The sequence below is a fragment of the Globicephala melas genome, chromosome 9 (assembly GCF_963455315.2).
Source record: "Globicephala melas chromosome 9, mGloMel1.2, whole genome shotgun sequence".
In the NCBI taxonomy this organism is placed as follows: domain Eukaryota; kingdom Metazoa; phylum Chordata; class Mammalia; order Artiodactyla; family Delphinidae; genus Globicephala; species Globicephala melas.
In genome coordinates this window covers 16633108-16655421 of record NC_083322.1, presented here as the reverse complement: position 1 = coordinate 16655421, position 22314 = coordinate 16633108, and positions in this window count along the sequence as shown.

Here is a 22314-nt window from a genome sequence, read left to right as displayed (position 1 = left end):
GGAATGTCCTATAAATATCAATTAAATCTATCTGGTCTATTGTGTCATTTAAAGCTTCTGTTGCCGTATTTATTTTCATTTTGGATGATCTGTCCATTGGTGTAAGTGAGGTGTTAAAGTCCCCCACTATTATTGTGTTACTGTCGATTTCCTCTTGTATAGCTGTTAGCCGTTGCCTTATGTATTGAGATGCTCCTATGTTGGGTGCATATATATTTATAATTGTTATATCTTCTTCTTGGATTGATCCCTTGATCATTATGTAGTGTCCTTCCTTGTCTCTTGTAACATTCTTTATTTTAATATCTATTTTATCTGATATGAGTGTTGCTACTCCAGCTTTCTTTTGATTCCATTTGCATGGAGTATCTTTTTCCATCACCTCAGTTTCAGTCTGTATGTGTCTCTAGGTCTGAAGTGGGTCTCTTGTAGACAGTGTATATATGGCTCTTGCTTTTGTATCCATTCAGCAAGCCTGTGTCTTTTGATTGGAGCATTTAATCATTCACGTTTAAGGTAATTATCGATATGTATGCTCCTTTCACCATTTTCTTAATTGTTTTGGGTTTCTTTTTGTAGGTCCTTTTCTTCTCTGTGTGTCCCACTTAGAGAAGTTCCTTTAGCATTTGTTGAGCTGGTTTGCTGGTGCTGAATTCTCTTAGCTTTTGCTTGTCTGTAAAGCTTTTAATTTCTCCATCAAATCTTAATTAGATTTTGCTGGGTAGATTAATCTTGGTTGTAGGTTGTTTCCTTTCATCACTTTAAGTATATCAGTCCACTCCCTTCTGGCTTGTATAATTTCTGCTGAGAAATCAGCTGTTAACCTTATGGGAGTTCCCTTTTATGTTATTTGTCATTTTTCCCTTGCTGCTTTCAATAATTTTTCTTTGTCTTTAATTTTGGTAATTTGATTAGTATGTGTCTCAGCGTGTTTCTCCTTGGGTTTATCCTGTATGGGACTTGCTGTGCTTCCTGGACTTGGGTGGCTATTTCATTTCCCATGTTAGGGAAGTTTTCAACTCTAAACTCTTCAGATATTTTCTTGGGTCCTTTCTCTCTCTCTTCTCCTTCTGAGACCCCTATAATGTGAATGTTGTTGTGTTTAATGTTGTCCCAGAGGTCTCTTAGGCTGTCTTCATTTCTTTTCATTCCTTTTTCTTCTGTTCCGCAGCAGTGAATTCCACCATTCTGTCTTCAAGGTCAATTATCCGTTCTTCTGCCTCAGAAGAAGTTATTCTGCTATTGATTCCTTCTCGTGTAGTTTTCATTTCAGTTATTGTATTGTTCATCTCTGTTTGTTTGTTTTTTAATTCTTCTAGGTCTTTGTTAAACATTTCTTGCATCTTCTCTATCTCTGCCTCCATTCTGTTTCCAAGGTCCTGGATCATCTTCACTATCATTATTCTGAATTCTTTTCTGGAAGGTTGCCTATCTCCACTTCATTCAGTTGTTTTTCTGGGGTTTTATCTTGTTCCTTCATCTGGTACGTAGCCCTCTGCCTTTTCATCTTGTCTGTCTTTCTGTGAATGTGGTTTTTGTTCCACAGGCTGCAGGATTGTAGCTCTTCTTGCTTCTGCTGTCTGCCCTCTGGAGGATGAGGCTATCTAAGAGGATTGTGTAAGTTTCCTGATGGGAGGGACTGGTGGTGGGTAGAGCTGGCTGTTGCTCTGGTGGACAGAACTCAGTAAAACTTTAATCTCCTTGACTGCTGATGGGTGGGGCTGGGCTCTCTCCCTCTTGGTTGTTTAGCCTGAAGCAACCCAACTCTGGAGCCTACCTGGGCTCTTTGGTGGGTCTAATGACAGACTCTGGGAGGGCTCACACCAAGGAGTACTTCCCAGAACTTCTGCTGCCAGTGTCCTTGTCCCCAAGGTGAGCCATAGCCACCCCCTGCCTCTGCAGGAGACCCTCCAACACTAGCAGGTAGGTCTGGTTCAGTTTTCTTTGGGGTCACTGCTCCTTCCCCTGTGTCCCAATGCTCACACTAGTTTGTGTGTGCCTTCCAAGAGTGGAGTCTCTATTTCCCCCAGTCCTGTCAAAGTCCTGCAATCAAATCCCACTAGGCTTCAAAGTCTGATTCTCTAGGAATTCCTCCTCCTGTTGCTGGACCCCCAGGTTGGGAAGCCTGACGTGGGGCTCAGAACCTTCACTCCAGTGTGTGGACTTCTGTGGTATAAGTGTTCTCCAGTGTGTGAGTCACCCACCCAGCAGTTACGGGATTTGACTTTACTGTGATTGCGCCCCTCCTACCATCTCATTGTGGCTTCTCCTTTGTCTTTGGATGTGGGTTATCTTTTGTGGTGAGTTCCAGTGTCTTCCTGTTTATGATTGTTCAGCAGCTAGTTGTGATTCTGGTGTTCTCAGAAGAGGGAGTGAGAGCACGTCCTTCTACTCCGCCATCTTCGTTCCTCCTCCTCATCTGAGTTTTAACCTTTAAACAATTGTTGCTTTAAATGAGCAGAAAAGTAATGGTAAAATAACTTTTTTTTTTCTCTTTCCATTGCAATTGGTCTTTAGAGTTAGTTTTTCCCCTTCCTGGATGGAAAGTCTGGAAGGTTGTGGTAACTTTTATGGAGTGCTGAAAGTTTTGCTCACTATAAATTGTAGTCTCAGTATTTTCTTTTTATTTTACCTCTTTTTTTAACATCTTTATTGGAGTATAATTGCTTTACATTGTTGTGTTTGTTGCTGCTGTATAACAGAGTGAATCAGCTATACATATACATATCTCCCCATATGCTGTCCCTCTTGAGCCTCCCTCCCACCCTCCCTATTCCACCCCTCTAGGTAGTCACAAAGCACCGAGCTGATCTCCCTGTGCTATGCAGCTGCTTCCCACTAGCTATCTATTTTACGTTTGGTAGTGTATATATGTCCATGCCACTGTCTCACTTTGTCCCAGCTTACCCTTCCCCCTCCCCGTATCCTCAAGTCCATTCTCCACGTCTGCATCTTTATGCCTGTTCTGCCCCTAGGTTCTTCAGAACCATTTTTTTTTTTTTTAGATTCCATATATATGTGTTAGCATACGGTATTTGATTTTCTCTTTCTGACTTACTTCACTCTGTATGACAAACTGTAGGTCCATCCACCTCACTACAAATAACTCGATTTCGTTTCTTTTTATGACTGAGTAATATTCCATTGTATATATGTGCCACATCTTCTTTATCCATTCAAGTCTCAGTATTTAAAAGTTCAATCTCATATAATATTCAAAATTTTGTTTTGCTTTAAAGTTAAGGCCTCTTCTATTTCTTCCTGTAATGTAGTTTTTCTCCCTTTTCTTGACTAGTTTCTACCTCTCAAAGATCAGAAAAGTGGAGGGAGGAGAGGAAAAGGGCATGAAACTTTTGGTACCTTTGTGATCAAGCTCCTGTGTTCTCTAGACCTGGCCAGGGATGGAAGCTCACTTTTCCTCCTGAGGGATGCTTTTTAATGGATTCTTCAGAGACTCTCTCCATTGCTGGGATTACCCAGCTGAAGTTCTCTAGAGATTGGCAAATGCATCTCTGTTTCCACTGGTTACTTGGCTCTTCCTTAGGCCCTTTGCATCAAACAATACCTGGTTCTTCTTCTCTTTTTCTGCAGTCTCTCACTTTCTCTGTTTCTTGTCTACAGGATGTACTTATTCCCCAACAAACTCTGAGAATGCTGACCAGTTCCAGCACAGCCAAGTTTCATTTATTTCTCCATCAAAGCAGCCAGCGACCCCATCTCTTCCTCTGTAGGATTTCTAGGTAGAAGTCAGACACCAGCTCACTAGTCTACCTACATACAGGGCTCACTCATTAGCTCTCTGAGTGGTCCTTTTGAGTCCACTTGCCCTAGTGAGAAAGAACTCACTGCCTTATTTTAGCGAGTGAAAGCTTTAGGGGGAAACATTCTTGACTTTTTATCTGGGTAGGAGAAGAATTGTTGGAACAGTCATAGTGAGTATTATGGAATCACAGTATAAAGTTAGTGAAAAATCTATGCAACTATGGTTGTAGGACAAGAACACAAATTTTATCAAACGAGGCAATCTAAAATAAATGTGTGGATGAAAGAAGTTGGGAAGTAGTGGCAGAAAAGATCGGTGATGAAATAGACAGGGACAATAAACACTTTACTGTGTGAAGTAAGAAATCCAGAGAAAATCTCTAATTGTTTGAATAAGAAATAAATATTAAAATACTTGATTTAAAGTTCCAAAGGTAACAGAGATGAAGTGTAATAGTGGATTAAGTATAGCAGAAAGAATCAGGGAGGGATTTACAGAACTATGTACTCAAATCTTGTCTTGTTTAGTTGGAAGAAGGTAATGTTTGAAATAGGTAAATTTTAAAATATATTAGCGTATTATTTAGAGTCTTGGAGGTAATTACCGGATGAATTTAAAACATAAACTCTTAAAAGACTGAAATCTAGTTTCTTGTAGGAACAAAGAATAGGGGTGGAAAGGGTGAATTGGGAGATGACTGTGCATATTCCTTGTTTCCATCTTTTAAAAAATATGTGCATATATTTCTCTAATAAAAATTTTAACTTTTATTATTTATTTATATATATATATATATTTTTTTTTTTTTGCGGCACACGTGCCTCTCACTGTTGTGGCCTCTCCCATTGCGGAGCACAGGCTGCAGACGCACAGGCTCAGCGGCCATGGCTCACGGGCCCAGCTGCTCAGCGGCATGTGGGATCTTCCCAGACCGGGGCACAAACCCGTGTCCCCTGCATCGGCAGGTGGACTCTCAACCACTGCGCCACCAGAGAAGCCCTATTTAAATATATTTTTTAAATTATGTGGGAATATATACAGATAAGAATATATTATTTAATGTGAAAAGATGATTGAGTTAAATTATTGCTGTAAGATATTAAATCAGTGTAGAGCTGTATCACATTATTCAATGTGATACAATCATAAACATCTTCAGAAGAATCAAAGAAACAGAACAATACTACAAAAGATGTTTTGGTGCATATATGAATTAGACATATGAAAATGATATATTAAGAAATCTTTAGGAAAGAGAAGGGTTATTTAATAAGTGGGTTTAGGTCATTTACTTTTAAATAAAAATGTTGTCTTCAACTCTTATCCCATACTAAAATAAATTCCAGTTCATTATTAACTTATAAATATCAAGCCATAAAATTCCTAGAAGGAAACTCTGAGAGTTTATCTGAGCTCTACTTTTGGTAAGACCTTTTATACTTAAAACAAATGGAAGAATTTGCAAAAGAAAATACAGGTTCAACTACTTTCAAAAGTTTAAACTGTGCACATTAAACTAAAAGATGGCAAAGAAAAATCATTGTGACTAATATAAAAATACTTAATAATATTGATTTATAAAGAAGTAATTCAATTAATTTTTATTTCATCCCATACAGTGCTAGGGTTCCAGCACTAAGCATGATGGACATGGTCTTAAAAATCAATGAGAAAAAAACCTGAGGTTCCTATAAATAAATGGACAAAGACCATGTATGCTTACTTCACCAAAGAAAAAATGCAATAATTAGTAGGCGTTAGAAAAGTATTTGGGTTATGTCATAGTCAAAGCTTACAAATAAAAATGAGATATAAATTGCATTAATTAAATATACAAAATTGTTCTTAAAGGGAATTCCCAATGTTGGCAAGTATCATGCGGTGGGCACTTCAGACACTGCTGAGAGTACAAATTATTTTAGCTGTTCAAGAAGGTAATTTGGGAATATGTGTAGAGTTTGAAAGTTGTTCATGTCTTTAAGGCCAGAAATTCTATTGCTGATGTTTTTGTAAGATAATTTATAGCAGTGAAAAATTAAAACTTTCTAAATGCTCAACCATAAGGAACTGGAAAGTAAGAAATAGTATTTTTTAAATACTGTGCAGATATTACACAGGATGTTCATGTGTAGTTTTTAAGAATATGGAAAATGCTTATAAAAACATTTTAAAGAGAAACACAGAGTGGTATTAAATAGGCAAAGCAATATGTAGAAATATCGAGAAATTAAAGCATGTTAACAATTTCTCTATGAATTGCAGTTTGATTTTTTTAAATAGTTTCAGTATTTTTTCTACTTTCTCCAAAATGAACACATATTGTTTTCATATTGACAATGAAGTACAGGGAAATAAACACTTGGTAGCTAGTCCAAGCTCCACAATTTGTTCATTGTGGGAACTTGGGCAAGTGACCCCTTTTGTAGGTCCAGCATCACAGGCCAAATGGTCTTGTTGGCACTGCATTAAACCATGATGTGCCTGGCAAATATGAATGGTTATGAAAATGTTGATTTTGGTTTTGGTAACTACTGGTTACACAATCCAGTACACCTCCCCTTTTCTTGTCTTCATCTCAGCTATTGAACTCCATCATCAGCATTTTCCTTAATATTTCCCCCATTTTGGGAGAAGTCAAGTGAAAACGTTGATCATGTTCATCTGTATTTGTGTTCACCATCTCCGGACCTGGAGTAATAAGCTGAGTTTACAAATTTGAATACTTGTTTCTTATGGTCTTTAACCTTGGGTTGGTCCACATTCCTAGCTCCTTTTTAAAAGTGGCCTTTTGGCTTCTACTGTACACCAATGAATTTGAATTAGACAGAAAGGGGCATAATACCCCTTTATAAGAACACCCAGCCTTTCTATACGTGAAAAATAAATGCTCTCTCTACCTGATTCCCTCTTTGGATGGCCTTTGGCCTCCCTCTCTTGGAGGAATCAATGATTGTTCCAGCGACCTCTGCTGTCTGTCAATTTTTGATACAACATTCTTCATGAACCTGGGGCCAAGAAGAAAAAAATGGAGGAATAAGTTTTGGGCTTGGGGTTGGAGAGTCTGTGAGCAAAAATGCCATTGGCTTTTGAGTTTGAAGACGTTTGCTCTTGAGAGAATGCATTTCAAACAGCTTTTTGACCCTCAGGAGCCCAATCAATTCTTGACTCTTTCTAGTTGGGAACATCATGTAATAGTACTGGACTAGTCTATTAAGTCAGAACTCCATCTTTTGCACGATTCATATTTGAAACTTTAAAGAGGCTCACAACTGAGCTTTCACAAATTTAGCTGTTTACTTTCTTTCCACTAAAATAATCATCGCAAATACCCCTCTGAGAACGTATATTTTCAGATGCCAGGTAATCAAAGCTTAGTTGTACTCAGAGGCTTTTTTAGAACCAAATGGAAAATAATTGCTTTAAAGTACCCACTTGTGAGGATTTCTGCTCATCAGTATAATTGCCAGCAGTCACTGTCTTTCTACCACAATAAATTCACAGTGATTCATTAGCTTCTTTTGGGGGCAATGAAATAGATCATCTTGTTAACATCAACTTTGATTTTTAAATGGCTTCACTTGATTTCATATTGGAATTACAGTTTGCACATAAACTAAAATAATACCCCTGACCCCACTTTAAAAAGTAGTGTAGGTAGTAGAAGAGGATAAAATTAGAACTTAGCCAGCCTTGCAGGATTTAGATATGAGTTCTCCGTGTGTTTACTCTAGGAGGATTTTTTTTAATCTTAACATCTTTATTGGAGTATAATTGCTTTACAATGGTGTGTTAGTTTCTGCTGTATAACAAAGTGAGTCAGCTATATGTATACATATATCCCCATATGCCCTCCCTCGTGTCTCCCTCCCACCCTCCCTACCCCACCCCTCTAGGGGGACAAAAAGCACCAAGCTGATCTACCTGTGCTATGCGGCTGCTTCCCACTAGTAATCTATTTTACATTTGGTAGTGTATATATGTCAATGCTACTCTCTCACTTCGTGTGTTAGTTGCTGCTATATAATAAAGTGAGTCAGCTATACGCATACGTATATCCCCATATCCCCTCCCTCTTGTGTCTCACTCCCACCCTCCCTAACCCACCCCTCTAGGTGGTCACAAAGCACCGAGCTGCAGTAAACATTTTGGTACATGACTCTTTTTGAATTATGGTTTTCTCAGGGTATATGCCCAGTAGTGGGATTGCTGGGTCATATGGTAGTTCACTGCATCTCTATTTACAATAGCCAGGAGATGGAAGCAACCTAAGTGTCCATCATCAGATGAATGGATAAAGAAGATGTGGCACATATATACAATGGAATATTACTCAGCCATAAAAAGAAAACGAAATTGAGTTATTTGTAGTGAGGTGGATGGACCTAGAGTCTGTCATACAGAGTGAAGTAAGTCAGAAAGAGAAAAACAAATACCATATGCTAACAAATATATATGGAAGAAAAAAAAAAAGGTCATGAAGAACCTAGGGGTAAGATGGGAATAAAGACACAGACCTACTAGAGAATGGACTTGAGGATATGGGGAGGGGGAAGGGTAAGCTGTGACAAAGTGAGAGAATGGCATGGACATATATACACTACCAAACCTAAAATAGATAGTTAGTGGGAAGCAGCCGCATAGCACAGGGAGATCAGCTCGGCGTTTTGTGACCACCTAGAGGGGTGGGATAGGGAGGGTGGGAGGGAGGGAGATGCAAGAGGGAAGAGATATGGGAACATATGTATATGCATAACTGATTCACTTTGTTATAAAGTAGAAACTAACACACCACTGTAAAGCAATTATACTCCAATAAAGATGTTAAATAAAAAAAATGAAAAAATAAAAAAAAGAAATACTGCATCAGCGGTACTCTATGGAAAAATGTGGACATTAATAATTCTGAGTTCAAAGGTCATCACAAAAGAACCAGACTCTGAACGCAAAGAAGTTTTAGGAATATACGTGAACCAGTATATTTCATGTGTGCTTTATTTATATGTATGTACAACAGTAATAAACATCTGTGTTAAATACACCTAAAAGAACTTCCTTAATTTCCATGTGGTAAAATTCAAAGTGATTTTACATGTGTCATCGTTTAATCGGCAGGGATTTTCTTTCTGGTTGGTACATAAAATAATAGGGCTTCTTAAAATCAATCAATTGAATGGTGTCAGGTTCAAGGACATCTGGTATTTCCATGAGAAATCCTGAAATCCTCTTTTATTTTAGGGTTTACAAATTATTCAAAGTAGGAAAATCAATGGCTTCAACAAAGCCTAAGATCTAATCCACTGGATTAAAAAAATCACATTAAAACTAAATAATACAATATTAGTAGCTACAGAAAGAAGGACTGACAAGTGTGTTGGTAAAGGGTTGGTATTGGAATTTTAGTTAATAGGCCTTTATTGCATCCATTCTGCATGTAGCATATGACACTGGGTTGTTACATTTTCCCTGAAACTAATTTGAGATTTCTTCAAGTTCTGACAACCTAACCTGAAGAGGGAAATAGGCCATTCCTCTGGTTGTTTGCTAACCTCACAATCCCTTTTCTTTGTTTTTAGGAAGGACAAAGTTATTTATATACCCTATTAATTGAGCTTAAATGATTCTAGCTACTGGCTATGTGTAATCAGCTTTTTCCTCCTTTCTACTTAGAGTTGGCTGGAAACATATCAGATGAGAGAATTAGCAAAAGAGCATCCACAGCTAATATCCTAATACAAGTGGAGTTTCTAGGCCATATGAGAAATAGACAGACTTGGTCCTCTGTATAGGAGGCCAGCTTGTTTACTGTGCTTAGAAACGCATGGGCACAGAGAGGTTCTTACCTTGGAAGTGCCCCTAATGTCACATGGAATGGAATTGTTCACACTCTGTATTTTCAAGCTCACAGAGCTAATTCACAGTAGGAATTTAAAGAAAAGATTTTGAGGAAGATTCTTGCTGGGAGATTAGGGAAGGGATTATTTGGTGAGGACCACTGGATGGTTTTGTTTTTCTCTGGGTAAATAGCCTTCTGGTTAATGCAGTGTCCATCACGTAATTTAATGGGAACAACTTGTGTCGTTATAATAGAAATGGGAGTCTGTTGCCTGCATGGTTCTGAGGAAATAGCCAGACAGGGAGAGAATTTCAGATCCTCTCAGATGGCGGGACCACCACTGAGCCACCACGCCATCAATCTGGTCAACCCACTGGGTGAGATGCTCATGAAGTGCCCATCCTGGCTGAAAGCTTACAGAGGACAGCACCCTTCCCATCCCGCGTGGGAGGAGGTCTCAGAGGACTTTGAAGTAATTTCAAATTTTGAGAAAATTTTCCCAAAGAGTACAAAAAATTTATTGCATTTGGGGAAGTGTTAACATCTTCCCACATTTAATTAATTTTTCCTCTCATGCTCTTCAATTTTTTGTCTATAATATAATCTGTATCTATCTGTAATATAATATTTTTCTCTAAATGATTTGAGGGCTCTGACTTGGAAACCAAGACTGATCATACAACTTCCAGTCCAGAGGCAAGATTCTCATCGGCCTGACCTGGCTGCAGGTTTTATCATCTCTGTCTCACAGAGCCAGAGTCCCCTGTGGGCTCAGCCCTGCTCCCGGTTCCCACTGCATGGCCTCACATGGATCCAGGTGGTTCCAGCATCCCAGCCTTCAGCTTAATTATCAGGCGATTCCCGATTACTCTCCCTCCCTGGCATTTCATTCAAAATTGCTACCAGGTCTCCCATTGTTTCCCAGACTCAGTGCCTGCCCCCTTGTCCTGTCACCCATCCCTCGGCTCACATCATTAGGTCTGCTTTGGTGAGCAGCCTGCACTGCTGCCTCCGCCTGGTCCAGGGCCTTGCATCACTTCTCCCAGACACTCTTCAGAACCTGTTCTTGAATCACAGAGTGAGGACAGGCTTCCCATCCCTAGATATTCTGTCTCCCTGCACTTCAGAGTGAGCATCACCCCCTAGATGGCCTATTGTGGGGTTTGTGGTACATGCTAGGACACTTGACTACAATCATGTTTATCCATCTTTTCATTCCATTCATTTATTTAATGACTACATCATTTATACTTACTTATTCTTGTTTGCTTGGATTTTGACCAAATATTTCTATACCACTTGGACACTCTGCTTGACTATCCCCAGGGCATCCACTGTCAGTCTTCACATATAGGCTTGTTTCCCTTATCCCTGCTCATCTTAGTGGGTGGGTCTACAGACTGGCCGTGAATCTTTCCACCTTCTCTGATTCAAAAGTGCAAAGGTGGTTACTCTCCCCCTGATACTTTTTATCTTTGTACTTGAAGGGCACATATCACAGTGGGATTGACCTCTAGTTTGGATGTTAGTTCTGCTACTTTCTAGTTATATGACCTATGCTTAATTCATAGTAGCTATTTTTATATTTCAGTTTAGCTGAAGTGATACATAACTACAATTACAAATAACAATGCTGTGTGATAAGTTCAGTGCTAGAGATAGGTAAAATGTACTTTGGGAAAAGGAATCCCAGGTGAAGAGGCAGTTAATTCTCTTAAGAGGTATGGAGAAGAGTAGTTCAATTAAGCTCCAGGTAAGAGGAAACAGGTGAGCTGGACTTTGAAGGATGGATAGGAGTTTGCCAGAAAGAGCAGAGGAGTGCATTTGAGTCAAATTGAGTCAGTATTTCCCAAACCTGGCACTATTGACATTTTGGGCTTGATACTTCTTCGGGGGGTGGGGGGAGGGTTGTCCTGTGCATTGCAGAACACTTAGCAGCATCCTTGTCCTCTACCCACTAAATGCACCCTACCCCCTATTCCAGTCACAACAATGTCAAATGTCTCCTGGAGCCACATCCCTAGCTGAGAATTCCAAGTTGGGCCAATAGGAGATTCAAAAACACGAGGGGTGCTTTTAGTATTTTCCCATTTTCACTGCTGGTCTGTCAGGTTCCACTTTCAAGAAAAGGAGAACTTATTCTGATTTCTCAACTCTGTAAGTGACACTATTTCTCATGAGTCATGCGAGTGATCACATACTCAGCCTGCTTATGTATGTCACCAAGATTACTGGAGACAGCATGTGTCAGAGGCTATGCCAAGCACTGAGGACACAAAATCCTTCCTCTGTCATGGTTTATGGCGGAGGCTCAGAGCTTGAAATTTACTCCCTCTTCTGGTTTTTATACATGCCAGTCATTCTTTCAGAATTCTGTTCCAATTTTTGCATAATTTATTTATCACCATAAATCATTGTTTAGCTTGTCACAACTCATCGTCAATTCATAAAGATTATGATTGTTAGTATAATTATTAAACATAAAATATGAATCACCTACACCTCCATTGAGTTAATAATTATCCTTAACCTTATGCCTTTTCCTATTGAGCTTTAGGTTCTGTACCTTCACATTCAGGCTCTTTGGGAGCCTTCTGATCTGTGAGTCTAGGACAGGGTGCATAGACCACAGTGCCAGGATCATATATCAGTTCTTGGTTAACCCAGATCCCTGCTAGTTTCTTTTTCTTCAACACCTGCATCCTATCTGTTCTCTATTCATTGATCTGTTTTCTTGTTGATCTGGCTCTTATAGCATTAGCATTCACAATTCCCCATTCATTAAACACGCACAGGATTATTACTTATAGCAACGACAACAACAGAATTTGAAGGTGTACACACATGCTTAGACTGGGGTGAGGTCAGTCGTGACAAAGTGATCTCTGAAGTGTGGGCTCGGGTACAAAGCATACGTATGCACTCAGCCCTAATGATTGTAAATGGTTCAAGAGCATTCCCATTCTCCAAATAATATCCCTTGAGAACTATTAAATGCCACCCACTCTGAACATTAGGTACTTTACGAAAGGCAGAGGACACTTAGTCCTCTACAGTTGTAAGGCAGAGGAGCCTCGATCACGAAGGTGCAAGTGTGTGTGTACGCTCGTGTGAGTATACTTTGATCAATTGTTATTCCTTTGTGTGTTGAGTATGTAAATCTTCATCTCACATCAGCTTAGTCATGGGACCTATGGCCTCGATGATAACGACCTCATGTGAAAGGACATCTCAGTTGGAGGTGCTGTCCAAGTTGGAAACAGACCCTTGCTTGTGTAAAACAATATCTGCTACAATTATTACCATAAATCCTACTTTAAATTCTATTCTGTAATTTAGAAATCTGTTTCTGTCTAGATGGCAAAATTTAATTTATTTACAGTGGTTCCCATTTACTTTCCTTTCAGTATAGTTTTACCATTTTTCTATTTTGGAAATTGATATGGAACATAAAAATGTTTAGAGTTGTCTGACAGCTCCCTGGAAAACTTTTAAAAGCCATTAATTTAGAAACAATTTTGCTTTTATATTTCATTTCTCAACTGGTTATAATGGAAGTAATTGTCATACCCAAAGGGAGAATCGTGACTTCAGGCAATACGTAAACAGCTAACCTCTTTGGAAACAAAGTCTTGTTTTCATGTAAATGTCCCCAGTTATAAAGAAAAGTAGAATTAAAATCTGGGAAGCATAATACCATGACAGAACTCTTTCTCAATAATAATCAAAGTTGTCAGACCTATGCATCATACAATTAAATAAGAGAAAAATGGCTTATTTTATACAAGTCTTTATTGCCCCAAATGTGTGCTTAGGTGAGGCTGCACCTATTATACTATCCACTCAATCATTAAACACTCAGCAAATCAGTTCTTGATGTTACAAAACACATGGGATATCAGTGCCTCTGAATTTTATTGTATTATTATTATTTTTTAAGCTCTCTGAATTTTAATTTGTTATTTTAAGAATAAGGACAAAGGACCACCTTTGTAGAATTATTGGGAGGCATAGAAAATAACACACAAATCAGCATGGATGTTTAATAATTGATAACTATTTCTGCCTACTGGTAGATATTGTCTGTGTGTATTTATGTGGCAGATCATGAGAAAACAAATAAATTCTGGCCCTTCTGTTTTTTTAATTTGAATTGCAAAAGTGGCATTAGTAGAGTTAATGGTATTACAACACCTTTTTTCCCCTTCTTATATATCTTGAAAGACTCTATTCACAATAGTACTCACTAAAAATCTGATCGTGTTAAAAATTTAACTAACTTAACTGGTTGTTTTATCTACATAATGATCAAGAAATAATGTGACACATTGGACATATTAAACTAATTGGTGAATTATTTCAAAAGTATGACACTGTTCTGGTCTACACACCCAGTTTCCTGCTATTAATTTTTATATTTAGAAAATGACAATTCAGCAAAGAGTTATTAAACATCCATAATGAGCAAGGCAACGTGAGAGATAAAAAATGAATGTTACATATCTGTACAGAAATTAACTGCAATTAAGTTTCCTTTTGGAAATTAGGTCTTCTTCAAATTGCTTTATAAGAACAATTCAGTCAAAAACCTAGGAGTTAGGGCTTCCCTGGTGATGCAGTGGTTGAGAGTCTGCCTGCCGATGCCAGGGACACGGGTTCGTGCCCTGGTCCGGGAAGATCCCACATGCCGCGGAGCGGCTGGGCCCGTGAGCCATGGCCGCTGAGCCTGCGCGTCCGGAGCCTGTGCTCCGCAACGGGAGAGGCCACAGCAGTGAGAGGCCTGCGTACTGCAAACAAAACAAAACAAAAAACCTAGGAGTTAGCAGAATAGCAGAATACATGACCCCCACCCCCCAGCTGGAAACTGTATTTTCTGGCCTTCTTTGTAGGAGAGCTTGACTACATTTGGGCCAATGGAATGTGAAAAGTGAAATGTGCAAGTTCAAGATAATATTCTTAAATATGAGCTGCGCTTCTTGGAATTTCTTTTTCATATTCTTGTGCACAAGTCAGAGATCCTGGCCTTTGAGCTGGAGGCCAGAACAAGATGCATCTTTAGGGTGTAAATTTGTGGGAGGAGAGTTGAGAGTGTTTTATGTGCAGGATGATGGGTTTACCTAGATACTTGGGTGGCCAAAAAGATCTCCTATGGATATTTCTACTGTTAGTATACATTTTTCTTTTTATCTTTTAGTAATAAGTGGACACATGAATGACCATATGAAGATTACATTTCTCAGCCTCCCTTGCAGCTATAGTTGGTAATGTGTCAAAATGTAGACCAGTGGATGTCTGAAGGGATGGGTCCTCTCCCTTGCCCAAATTTCTTCTTCCCTTTGCAGTGGGCCTGGAATATGGTCATAGTTGTGAACTGTTTTTACGGGCATAGTGGTGAACTGTTTTTAACCATGTAGATGAAGACAACACTCCCAAAAGATGGTGGAGCAACAAATTGGAAGACAGTTGGATACTTGAAGGACCTCATGGGTCATGATTGCCCCACGTGGCTCACTCTACTTTTGGCTATCTTTGTTTCAGAATAGTCTACTCAATGATTAACACGTGTCCCCATGTATATATACTGATTTACTATTTCTAAACACTTTAAAATATATTACTTCATTTCATTGTTTTTTTTTTTTTTTTTAAATCGAATGCCTAACATGGGGTCAGCCTAAGGGCTAGCTCTGAGGAAACAGTGATGATTCACTGGGAAGGGGACAGGGATTTTTAGAATGATAGAAATTTGAGAAGGCAGGGAAAGATAGGACTTGAAGCACAGATGCTGGGGTTTGTCTTATACAGAAGGTCTATCTCTTTTCCTTTAATTCAGTGGTTCTCAGCCTGTGACCTTCGGACCAGCAGCATCAGTGGCATCTGGAAACTTGTCAGAAATGCAAATTCTTGCCCAACCACCAGCCCAAACCCACTAAATCAGAAACTCTGGGGCCCAGCCCTCTATGTTATAACAAGTCCTTCAAGTGATTCTGATGCATGCTAAAGCTTGAGAATCAGAGCTTTAATCCTTATAACATCTCTGAAAGCTAGTTAAGAGATCCAGAGTGTACCCATTTTATGTATGAAACGACTGAAGCTTAGGAGGTTAGGCAGTTCACCTGTGGTAACACAGATGGTAAGTGGCAGACTCTGGGTTAGAATCCGTGTTCTGATCTAATTCCCATGTACCAACCCACTCATTCTCCCAACTCTCTATTTAAAGGATTGGGATTGGTTCCATACCTAGTACCTTTACAAAGTGGCAACAGGGAAGTAGATTTTAGGCTACAGATGGAAGGTACAATTGCTGTTGGCTTCTGCAGATGGAGAGAAGAGACAGGATTTTGCTGCAAAGATCTCCCCTTGAGAATCTGCTGCTCTTTTCTCCATTGCTTAGGTGTGTTTCCTATTGACCCCACAGTCGGCCAAAGTAGGCTCAGGGGCCTTTCTACACAAATCTACTTTCCAGTGCTAAGAGGGTCTTTGCAGTGTAAAATGCCGGAAAAGGACCTTTCTGTGTGTGTTTATCTGGCCATGGTGATTTAGCAATTGCCATTTAGGTACTCCTAATTGGTCATTGACCAGGTGCTGTCAATTCAGAAACAATACTGAAACATTACCATGGCCATTCAGAGGGTATGCTAAGCAGAGGTTAAAAAAAATAATTCCCCCATGTGTCCTTGCTGAGATAGGTGTGACAGTGTCTTTCAGGCTGATCTTCCATCATGGACAATATTGACCTGCATATAGTAAAAAAAAATATGACAAACACTATTTCTCATATTTTTAAACTAGATAAAAATTTCCAGGTATCTTATCATCTATTGTAAAACTTATAATGAATAAATACTAAAATTACCATATTTTGACTTGTAATATTCCCTTTTCTTTTTAACAAGGGGCTGGGACAGTCAAAATGGTGACTAAGATCTTCAACTGTTATGCTTCTTTATAACTGTTTTTGTTGGTTTGTGTAGATATGAAGCAATGCTGCTAAGTTGTCAGAAGTGAAGCAGATCTAAGCTATGTTAAGGGGAGTGTTGTGGAAATAGAATTTTCTAGATAAAAAGAGAAATGACAGAATCCCAGAGGTTTGTACACACTATTATACAATAGCTGCTACTTCTGTGAGGCTTCTGAGAAAAAAAAATGTGCATGAAGGATAAAACCAGGACAAGGAAACCTAGGTAATTAGCTGGGGCTTTGGGCCCAAACTGCAATGTGAATAGTGATCTTGTCTGGGTTGTAGGCAGGGCAGCTTTAATCCAAGCTAGAAATAGATCTGTGTTCTCAAAATATGTGAGCATTGCCCCTTTCCTCCTAAGTGCACGCAGGAGTATCATGCCTCTGTGAGAAAGCAAACAAGCCAGGGAGGAGCAAGAACAAGAAAGCAATGACCTCAAAATCTAGAGTTCTTCTGGGTTGGGAAGGCTGCTGCAAGAGGAACCATCTACCAAGTGTGGCATCAACGAAAGCTGGCCAAGAATAAAGGACACACTTAGCCAGGCTCATTGCAGAGAGCGCTCTACACCCAGGCACAGCCTACAAATAGAATGTTCTATCCCTTGACCCTGACCCATTCTTGGTAGAAAGTTGAGGATGAAGTGTCAGGTGAAAACTCCACCCAAGCCAGCTCATTAATGGAATAGCTAGTCTGTTTGGAAAACTCATTGGAAAAAACATCAAACCAGTTAGTGGTCCTTTGCAGACAAGTGACCTAATTGACAGTATTTTTCACTTTTATACCTGTTTTAAGGGCCCAGAAAAGACTCATTTATTCATCCAACAAATCTCTGTATTGGAACACTCAATACCAGAATAGAATTTGTGGTTGCAAAGATCACTAAGAAGTGGTCTTGACAATGAAAATCTCCTTACACGTTCGAGAGACACAGCATCCAAGGAAGAAATCAAACCAAGTGACTATTCATTAAAATGATGGGAGAAAGAGAGAATACCAGATCGGCTTTAGCACAAAATGGGTGTTTTCATCTCCTTGGAAAACGAACACTTAAGAACTTCAAGCTTTATACTCTGAAAGACTGCATGAATAAACTCTGTTGACCCTAGTGTTTCTAAGATGCCTGATGTTTTTTTCTTCGTTCTTTGTTTTTCAGAGCTGACCTTTTCTTAATGATGTTTTACTGTAACTCAGGTTCATGTTGCATCAAATGGTATGTTTTTAGAAAAAAATCCCATAGGACTTTCCTGGTAATTTTGCAGTGGTTTATTAGAATTTTAAATACTTTAGAAAATGGACTTTAAAAATCCACTTGAAAGAATTTGAAAGAGAAAAAAATATTGACCTTTATAATAAATTGATACTGTTATAAAAATATACTCTAGAGAACACTGGATATGGTCATTTAGAGTTGGACACTAGAAAAATAAGCTCTTTAATGTATCTCATAAATATTTTTATATGCCTTTCAAATGGTGAGAGAGTAGTACAGGGTATTTTTTTATCCATAATTATTTTCTTCTCATCGCAGGTATCTGTCCAGTATAACTTACACATGACATTTAGGTAGAAGTGGGAACATTCCATTTCCTGTTTCTAAATGCTGGGGTATTAACAGTGTCAATTAGTTCCTATTATAATAATGCTGATTCTAGTGGTGGTTACACAGAGGTAAGAATTTTGTGATACTCTATCTGAGGTTCTATCTCTGGAAAAGTGGTCAAATGTAGCTTGGCAAAGAGTTGGTCATTGTGAATGTAGTTTTTACACAGAAATAATGTGTTTTTTTTTTCCAAATATATAATGAAGGTTCTGGTTTGAAATCAGAGTTCTCTCTGGGAATGCTTAGGTGTAGAAGAGGAACCACACTTCCTAAAAAAATGTTCTCTACCTCTGCACACAGTGCCTTGGGGGCTCTCTCCTGGTCCTCCTGAGTCCCTTGGTTTCATCAAGGGGAGTCAAGTTCATACTCTGAGTACAGATGGCCCAGGAAATAAGGGAAGATCAAAGGATCAACTAGAAAGTAGGGATGGAATCTTAAGTAAAGAATAGACAAGCCAAGGAAATGGGTTCATTAGCAGACACTGGCAAGATCTTCTGATGTAAAAGGAGGTTTTGTTAGTGACCCTTTCGAGTCAGGCCTTGACAGGATCCTTCTGCCCAGTGTCGTTCAAGCCGATAGAATAAGACCAAGTTAGTTCATAAGCAAAGAAAAGCAGTATTCTTTGATCAAACAATGCAGACGTACGAGCTGCGCAGCTCTAGCGCACACGCTCTCTGTCCCCCGCAGCCTACACACGCAGATGGTTGGCGCAGCTGCTTTATAGGGATCTGGTCCGCAGGGAGAGGGCGGAGCTCTCGCGGGGCTGGCGCAGCTGCGCTATTCACGCTCCAGATAGCAGTGCCGGGCGCAGCGTCTCTGCGCACGGCCCGCCACCCGCCATCTTGCGCTGAGGTGCGTGCGCCGCGCTTCTGCGTGGAGCTGACGGAGCTGAGGTGTCGCGCAGCCCTTCACACTGGGAACACCGGTCCGAGGTGCGGGTGCGAGCCGTCTGCACACAGACCCCCTACAGGCAAGTGAAACGAGGCTAAGCACAAAGGAAGAGGTCAGACCTCATCACCTAGATTCCATCTGATTTTCCCCGGGGACCCCAGTGGGCTTTGCCGGTGACACTTTGATTGGATATAATGTTGTGAAAAATGAGTCCTCAAATCTTAATGACTTTACAAAGGTTTGTTCACTCAAAGTCCCACAGTGGTGGGGCTGGGCGCCACAATGTCCCTCTTCTACCCAGACACCAGGAAGCAAGAACATCTCAGTGTGTGTCCTCTGCAGTCACCGCGGCAGAGGTTGAGGAAGCTGGAGGGCTGTTCGTTAGCTCTTACATGCTTTGGCTGAGATGGGACACAAGTCCTTTCCATCACTGTCCATTGGCCAGAGTCGGCTAAGTGGTCCCCGTTTGCAAGGCGTGGGGGAAGGTGCATGGACGTTTCGTGAGCAGCACATGTCTGTGGCGACCAGTTTGAAGGACAGTTCCCCGTTAGAGGGGTTGCATGGCTGAGCCAGGAGTTCAGAGGAACTGCCTAGGGCCTTGAGCTGGTTATCCCACTGGCTGCTTACAAGGCTGTGACTCTGGACTTGGTTTAGCTTGTGCTTATACCCTTGGAATTGATGCCTTGGAATGTCCCCTTGATTCCCGATTCTGCCTTTGCGGGGGTGCTGCAGCCTTCTCATAACACAGCTGCTGTGGATCGGATGATGGGAAGAGACCACGCAGCAACGCGCTGTAAGTTCTTGTTTTATTTTGCCTGTAATACTGATGGAAGTAGGAGTCAAGGCAGTATATTTGTGTGCAGTGTTTCCTTTGTCTAGAGTCTCATCTGGGGTACATAGTTGCCTGTGATAATTTTAGTACAGGAAATGTACACCAGAATTCATAAAGAAGCCAAATTATTCTACATTCTGCCTGTGCTTCTATTCCAAAACATTGGTGCTAACAATTGTAAGGGAGAGCTTATGCTGATTTGGCTTTGCTGGTTCAGCATCTGCATGGCCACCTCCTACGGGGCGGGGGGGGGGGGAAGAAGACTCAATGCCAGGGAACCCTGAATGATACCTCCCTCCAGCTCTCTAGCAGCCCAGAAAGCCTTGCCAGTCCCCATCCTCAGGCCAAATCAGAAACCTGAGCCCCTGTTTACACTGGTTGGGCAAACCTCCAACTAAGGGGAAATGGAAGGGCACAGGCAGGTTTATCGGTTGTATGGGTGATTCTGTGGAAACATGGTTTCCTCCACTTAGACATCTTCTGACTAGCCTCACAGACTGGTGTCAAAAGCTTGCAGGAGAGGGCAGCAATGGAAAACAAAGAAAATATTAACAGGGTTGGACCACTGAGAAGGCAAAGCATCTACAACGTTCATGCCAAAAATTTCACAGCAACAAGACAATGCCAGCAGCTTTGGTTAGGAAAAGAGACAAGGAATTGAGCACAGATAACAAGACTGAGACATCAGACACAGTTGCCCTCTGCTCAAATGTCAGTCCTTGACGTAGGGCACTGGCAGCCTTGTGGAGATGTTGGCAGGCATGGGCACTCTGCAGTGTCTTAGTAGGGCAGGTGTGGAGGCTGTGCTTTTGGAGAGTGCCAGCAACAGACTTCCTGCTTTTGGTCTTGGCAGAGACGGGGGACTGGATCCATAGAGAGCAGGGCCAAGCAGGGCCATGAAATGGCCTATACTGTATGGCAGGCAAGAGGGCCAATTCACAGAACACACTGGAAGCTGTTCACAATTTCCAGAATCACCTGGGAGAGAACTGAAGAGGAGTGGAATTTCTCCAGAGGGGTTGAGTATGCAAAAATATTTTTTGGCCTTTGAATGTGACCTAGGACTCCACAGAGACATATGACCATCCAGGTGGTTCTTCTTTACTTTTGTTTCTTAAATATTTGTTTAGCACTTAGTGGGGGAAAATAAAAGTTGTAAACCCTCTTTATTTCAAAATAAGGGATTTTATATCATTTTATTTAGTTATTTATAATTTTTGTTTTATTTATGACGTGCATTTACTATGTGCAATTGTTTTGAGCCTAACAACTTTTGGGGAAGCATTTGACATCCAATCTGTAGGATAAAATGAATAATTTATTCCTGTTGGCAGCCCTGCACTGTACACTACTTGGTCTCAGAATTCCAGCTGGTTCAGTGACATCAGATGATAGTTTGAAGTCAGCTATGGTGGAAATATTCACACCATGGAAATCAGCTAATGTAAAAATTTGGGCTTTTTGTTTTTGAGAGCCACTTTACAACTACTGACCCCATTTACACCATTCTTCCCATCAATACAAAAAGTTGAATCCAGTTGAATTTTTCCCGTAGGCAACTGAGAGCTTTTGAAATGAGGAATAATGTTTTCAAAGACAGTTTTAGAGATATTAATCTGGCATTGATACATAGAAAATGCAAGAGTTGAGAGACAGCAAATTTATATGACCCACTTAAGAAAATTCTGGAAAAAGAAATTAAGTTCTTGAACTTAAGTGGTGGTGGTATAAATGAAAAGGAAGAAATGAGTCAAAGAACCTTTTAGTGAAGACTTGATTTTGGCAAAGATAGTCGAGGTGATTGGTCCTTAGTATATGCTCCTTAAATATTTGTTGAATTAAATCAAATTTGAATGAGACTTTTGTTTACAAATTTAATTCTCTTTTTCTTTTCCCCTGTTCTTTCTTAGATCATTGTCTATTTTGTTTGATTGTTCTTTGCATAAACCTATTTTTATTTTTTATGTCACTCTTTTTTCCCCATCATTTTATTTTTCTTTACTTCAGTCCTAGAGTAATTAGTAACCAATCTTACTAGCTGCTCAGAAACTAGGATAGCAAATCTCTTGGCCAGTGAGGTGATAGATCTTTTCCTCCCAGAGATTAGGTAGTCAGTATTCCCCAACACAGGTATTACAACATAGTCTATTTCTGGATTGAAAAATAGTTCATACTCTCAGCATGCTTATTTATCTTAGTAACATTTTATAGATGGGAACAAAAAAATGAATGAAATATGAGTCACCTTTAAAACTTGCAGCATGCCTGTCAAATTAATTGCACAATCTAACCACCAAATTCATTCCTTTAATTGAATGTCTTATAGGTGTCACCCTTTAGCATATGCTATAGTTAATGATCAATTGTTGCCATAAATGATTTAACATTTGTATACATGTGAGATGACATGCCATAATTCATGGAAATGCCAATG